This window comes from Leptinotarsa decemlineata, unplaced genomic scaffold (genome assembly GCF_025532065.1).
Source record: "Leptinotarsa decemlineata unplaced genomic scaffold, Ldec_3_MD MMD2_tig00026314_RagTag_RagTag, whole genome shotgun sequence".
In the NCBI taxonomy this organism is placed as follows: domain Eukaryota; kingdom Metazoa; phylum Arthropoda; class Insecta; order Coleoptera; family Chrysomelidae; genus Leptinotarsa; species Leptinotarsa decemlineata.
This window is the reverse complement of record NW_027412684.1, coordinates 4,694,780-4,700,779: the sequence shown is the minus strand read 5'-3', so window position 1 is coordinate 4,700,779 and position 6,000 is coordinate 4,694,780.

Sequence of the window (6,000 nt, the reverse complement as noted above, 5' to 3'; positions counted from 1 at the left end):
GAACATCCCGTAGCTTACGCCAGTAAGACTCTCACTGCATGTCAGCGAAAATATACAGTTACTGAAAAGGAGCTGTTAGCTATCATTTTTGGTATAGAAAAATTTCGTAGCTATATCGAAGGCACCAAGTTCACTATTGAGACTGATCATGCTTCCCTTATTTATCTTTATAATCTATCTAACCCTTCTGGACGTTTGACTAGATGGGCAGTGAAACTTTCACAGTTTGATTTTACTATTAAACATCGAAAAGGTTCCTTGAATGTAGTTGCTGATGCTTTATCTCGTTCCATTGCTGAGGTTTCTGTTATCGATATTTCTACTTTTCAGCCTGATGCCTGGTATACGTCTTTGATAGAAAAGATCAAGACCAAACCAGAAGACTATCCTTCTTTCCGTGTCGAAAATGGTGTTATCTATAAACATATCTTTTCTTATCACAATATAGTTAGTAATCTTACCGACTGGAAAATTGTGGTACCTACTGCCAATCGACAGGAAATACTGCAATTCTACCATGATAAAGAAACTGCCGCTCATTTAGGAATATCTAAAACCCTTTCTCGTATTCTAGAACTGTATTATTGGCCTCAAGTAAGAAAAGATGTATATAAATATGTTAGGAAATGTCCGGTTTGTGCTGCTTGTAAGAGTTCTAATTTACCTAAAGCAGGTCATATGGGATCTTACAAAAATGTTAATTTTCCCTTTCAATGTATTTCTGCAGATTTGTTAGGTCCTTATCCTAGGTCCAAAAGTGGTAATCAGTATGTGTTAGTTGTTGTCGATTGGTTTACCAAATATGTCTTAGTTCATCCTATGTCTAAAGCAACCTCGAAAGGTATTATCAAGTTCATAGAGAACAATGTTTTCTTAATTTATGGAGTACCTCAAATTTTTGTCGTGGACAATGGAAGTCAATTCATTAGTAAGGAATTTAAGAAACTGATGGAAGACTATAGAGTTCAGAAAATTTGGTATAATGCTAAATATCATCCACAAGCTAATTTTGCTGAAAGAGCTAACAAAGTTATAGTTACCTCAATTCGCTGTTATATTCATGAGAATCATAAAACGTGGGATTCTTCTATCTATAAAGTTGCCCAAGCTATTAGATTAGCAAAACACGATGTGACTGAGTATTCTCCTGCTTTCTTAAATTTTGCAAGGAACATTCCTGTTACTGGAGATTTTTATGGCAAAATCTCAGAAAATGAAACTAACATCCCTACAGTCTCTGATAAATCTCAACGAATTGATGATATTCAAGAGTTACCTAAATTATTTATTGATGTTCGCAGGAAATTACATCAAGCCTATCTTAGGAATGCTCGTCAGTATAACTTGAGAAAGCGGGAACACACATTTCATGTTGGTGACAGACTTTGGAAGCGAAATGTAACTCTGTCTGCAGCGGGTAATAATTATTCTGCTAAACTGGCTCCTAAATTTATACCTTGTATTGTTTCTAAGATTATATCTAATTTGGTATATGAACTAAAAGACATGGATGGTAAAGACCTCGGACGTTGGCATGTTAAGGATCTGAAATCTTCCTTTGTAGACAATGATTCAAACTTGACTGAAGAAGAGTACTTCAGTGCTGATTCTGATGATTTAGATCACTAATTATCTTTATCTTTACTTATCTTATCTATTTATCTTTCCTTGGATTTTTTCCTATGTAGCTTTTGCTCTGTGGACGGGGGCATTAGAATTTCTCCACCATGGCATTACCAGATGTTAGGTACAAGTCCTATGACTGGCCACTTTTAGCATTTCATAACCTTCCGCTTTTGCTCTGTGGACGGGGGCATTAGAATTTCTCCACCATGGCATTACCAGATGTTAGGTACAAGTCCTATGACTGGCCACTTTTAGCATTTGATATCTTTTACATGCTTTATTTGCCATTGATAATTACTTGAAACAATTTTGGGTAATATAGGTCATGAAGTAGCTACCTCACTTTTTCCTTAGAATGGAAATTCTATATCTTTGTGCTCAAGTGGCATTTTCATGGTGATGTAGTAGTACTAATGCATTTATCCTGAATGTATACTGGTGTTGTCATTGGTATTTTCGTTATATCCTGATTATCTTCTCTTTTATGTTCTTTGTCTATAATTTGGTATCTTTACCTAATTATCTAACGTTACATTATCTTAGATTATCTTATACCTTATCTTATCTCTTTGTCAGTTCCCTGAGGGAAAAGTCGATGTTGAATGTAACTGATTGTTGATTGTTAATGAGTTATATTTGTTTTTGGAAGTATTTATCATTTGGTAATTCCATATGGAAAATTAGAGTTTCCAGAAGAATAACTTATTCAACAAATTTGAGAGATAGATTACCTATCACTTTTGTGATTTTTTCTAGATTAATATTTTGGAAATAAATCAACAAATCTTTCAAAAATTTGAGTTACAATTCACATTATTACCTTGCTCTTTTTCAATGATTTACATTGAGATTGCTGTGTCACTGAAATACAGTTTCATTGATAGTATCTTTCCTTAAGGTATTTCTTTATTGAAATTTCCTTACTATGATTTCCTGGATCGTATTTCTAGGAAGTATTGATGGCTTTTGACAAGTTTTTACTTTCTTATGTCTGTAGATTTTGCTGTTGCAATGTGTGATTAGTGGATGGAGGTTTCTGCTAAGATACCAAACTTAGGCGGTTTGGATTATGCATTTTAATGCCTTTCCCTTTTTGTTTGTAGGAGCCTGAGTGTGTTGGGTGCAAACATGGCACAGAATGGCAACCTGACATATTTTATGTATCTGCGGAGGTTTCTCCAATATTGTCAGGTAGGGTCCATGGAAGGGTGAACTTTGGGGGGTATTGTCAGGCTAACGTGGAGGTCTAGGCTGGTCAACGTGTGAAGCTCGCCAAAGGGCGGTCGGGCAATACTACTGGGTGATCCTGAGCTCCATGGATTCGTCGTGTCTGGGGATTTGGTTGCAGTGCCACACATAGGAATATCTCCGAATTTGTCGGGAACTTATGGCTTAGCCATTTTAAGTTTGGTGGAGCTATATATCACTCCAATTGAAGTGGACAATTGGCTATTTCCTTTAATTGAAATAATTTCATTTTTTTGTTTCCACAAGGGTTTTCTTGTAGGTTGTCTCTAGTCCTAATGTACTGATGGGTAGAGTTGTCCATTTTTGAATTAGGAGACGAGTAGTATCGGGTGTATCTGCGGCGCAGCATTACCATCCAGCAGCGAAAAGATTACCTGATCCTGGTTCAGGGATGAACTTCCTTCCTTGTCTTTGCTTTCGGCGGAGAGTTCCAGCGACGACTCCCTAGCACCAGTTTAACTATTGTTGTTGACTGTTTTATCTTTAGATCAAATTTTTATCGTTTGGTACTGTATCTTTGATTTTTTCATATCTATATATAAAAAAAAAACTCAAACATCATTGGTTTTCGTTTTTTTACCGGGGAGAGGTGGTGTGTAACGAATATTTCGTTACATTCATATATTCTTAATGTTACCTATAATATCAATAGTTTAATCACCACAATTTCAATCATATTATTCTCCGTAAACGGTATAATAGTCACTGCCGGCTGGATCTGCGAAAACAAAAAACGCAAAAACCGAGGGCATTCGTTTTCGACGGAAACGATAGAAAGATCTCTTCCTTCCCAGCGTTTGATGAGAACGGTTGATATCTGGTACGTGCTGACCTTTTGTTTGAAATTATCTTTATTCATAGTAAATTTGTGGAGATCTGTTTAAGTATATCTTTTGCCTTACCTGGATTTTCCATTCAGTCATAGAAATCAGTTTAATTCTGTAATTAGTGATAATTACACTGCATGTGATTGAAGGTTATTTTTTAAATTTACCTTATACTGGCTTTTATCCAGTCATCGATGAAATTTAGAGTCTTGCAAGGATTGCTAATTCACTAAATTATCTATTCCTCCATATATTTTTGGCTAGAATTGTTTTAAGAAGAAATTCTGCATCGTGGTATTTTTTAGGTTAGAGGATTCAATTCTTTTTATTTTAATATTCTAAAGTCATCCTCTAAATACAGTGAGATCACAGAGTTTCTTCTAGAGAACATAAGATTACCTTGGTGATATTTTTTTAAAAATTGAATTGCTCTAAAAATTTATAAAAAAAATACAGTTAGTGAAGTATCTGCTTTGCACACCTCCTTCATCGTTGAATTGCTTAAGGAAATCAGTATCTACGCTTTATAAAATTTCAGATACTGAATACTTGGCATGTTATTCTCGAGCTACCTGTTGCTGCAGTGACGTTATCATTATTACTAGGACATTTGGAAGTGGACAGGAGAGTTGAAGTTGATTGCTTGGTGACATTCAGGCAGTACCTTTCCAGGACAATTCCTCAGGTAAGCATTTATTTTCTATATGACCTACTTTTGGTCCAATTAATTTCTCTTTGAGAAATAAATGCAAACTTGAGAGAATTTGTTTTCTGGCCTGAATTGTTCTGTAGTAGTTGACTGATACCATTCTATCTTTATCTTCCGATTTATCTTATCAAGGATACTTAAGCAGTTCATTTTATCTGAATTAACTTTATTCTATAAGGTCAACCAGATATCCTCCCTTCTGTATATAAGCACTTTGCTTGTTATTTCCCTGGCAATAGCTTAGTACTTTATCTTTAATATTTCCTTGGATCAGTTGTCAATTTGTTTGATGATTTTCCGTATAGTATGAAAATAGTTAATGATTGCCAAACTATTATTTCCTTTCTTTTTCTAGTTTAAGATACATTACCCTTTGATATAACTGAATTCCTTTGGAATTAATCTTTTTAATTCAGAATATAGTAGTAAAATTCTGAGGATATCTGTGTGTCCCATCATAGTAGAATTGTATCTGATTCATTTCATTGTTTCGCATGATATCGAGAAACTGTATACTGGGTGAAGGACTGATACAGGCAGGAGGTTCCTACTAAATAACTTAATCGAAGAGGCACTCCAACGTGAGCTCTAAATCCATCTCCAGCCAGAGCAGGTGGTTACAAGTCTCTGCAGCCCTCTTCAAGACTCCTCAGCCACCCCAGGTATTCCAACCAGTGAAATTGAATCAGACAACCATCGACACTGTAAATATTCTGAATTTTTTTATTATTTTATATTTCTAATATTATATTACCATCTTTATATATATACAGAGTGACCCATTTGAAAGCGGGCCACCTCTCTAAAACTGTTATTTATTATCCGATTCAGAAGTTTTTTTTTTCAATAGATAGAGCGTCAATAGTTCTATTAGAGTGCTGTGAAGTCGAAATATAAATAAAATTTTCAAGGCCTACTTCGAATTTTTTTCAAGGTCAAAAATCCAAAAAACATACTAGCGATTTTTTTATATGAAATTTGACGACGCCACTGGATTTGTGATGCTTTCAAATGGTTGTGACTGAAATTTCAAGATGAAATATGTTTTTTTAACAGAAATATAGCATAAGTAAAATTTTTATCACTTTATCTAAATATTTCGAATTGTCGTCATATTAAATCACAATATTATTAATAATATCGTTTAAAATGCTCTTTCACGTCGTTAGCAGTCGAGCTTGTAAACAGCAGTTATTCAAAATGGTGTCAAATTATGTTTCTTTCAAACAGAACTCCATAAAGTATAGAAGATAGTTATGTCCATCAAAACACTGCAGTTTTTTTGTCATCAGAGAAATGAAATATACATCTTTACATCAAATAGTAATCAATATTCAATAATCAATAATAACCAATACTGATGAAATAAATGAACTACAACAAAAAAATGGATTGAGATGAGAGTGCCCAGACATTAATTTCCGTACTTTGTAACTAATTTCCGATTTAATTCGATACGTTTATTCTACCATTTTCTAATGCTAACTAATCATAAGATTCGATCAAAATTCGATCATTGGTTTGGGGTAACATTTATGCAAGCCTGGTCTTATTCTTTCACGCAGTTCCTCTTTGGTGGTTGTCAGTTAT